This window comes from Etheostoma spectabile, chromosome 15, assembly GCF_008692095.1.
Source record: "Etheostoma spectabile isolate EspeVRDwgs_2016 chromosome 15, UIUC_Espe_1.0, whole genome shotgun sequence".
Taxonomy (NCBI): Eukaryota; Metazoa; Chordata; class Actinopteri; order Perciformes; family Percidae; genus Etheostoma; species Etheostoma spectabile.
The window spans coordinates 22,771,209-22,771,420 of NC_045747.1; the positions used below are offsets into that span (position 1 = coordinate 22,771,209).

Here is a 212-nt window from a genome sequence, read left to right on the forward strand (position 1 = left end):
CCTGTGTGATACAGGGCGGTATATGTATAGCCCGTAGCGGAGTATCATAGACCGTTAAGATTAATATACATATATAATATACATATATAATATATATATATGTGATGTATACAATCCATTTAAGGCAGACAAATGTGGGACTGTTGTGCAAATCAACGTTACCATTAGCGGATAGCGTAAGCATAGCAAGCTAGCGATTTTTAAAAAGTTTC

At 34.9% G+C, this 212-nt stretch overlaps 1 long non-coding RNA gene across 1 annotated transcript in view; it reads left to right on the forward strand.

Moving 5' to 3' along the window:
* The window catches only part of LOC116703387 (uncharacterized), a 4,427-nt gene that overhangs the window by 2,320 nt on the left and 1,895 nt on the right, over positions 1 to 212 (forward strand). The gene's annotated exons all lie outside the window — the stretch shown is intronic.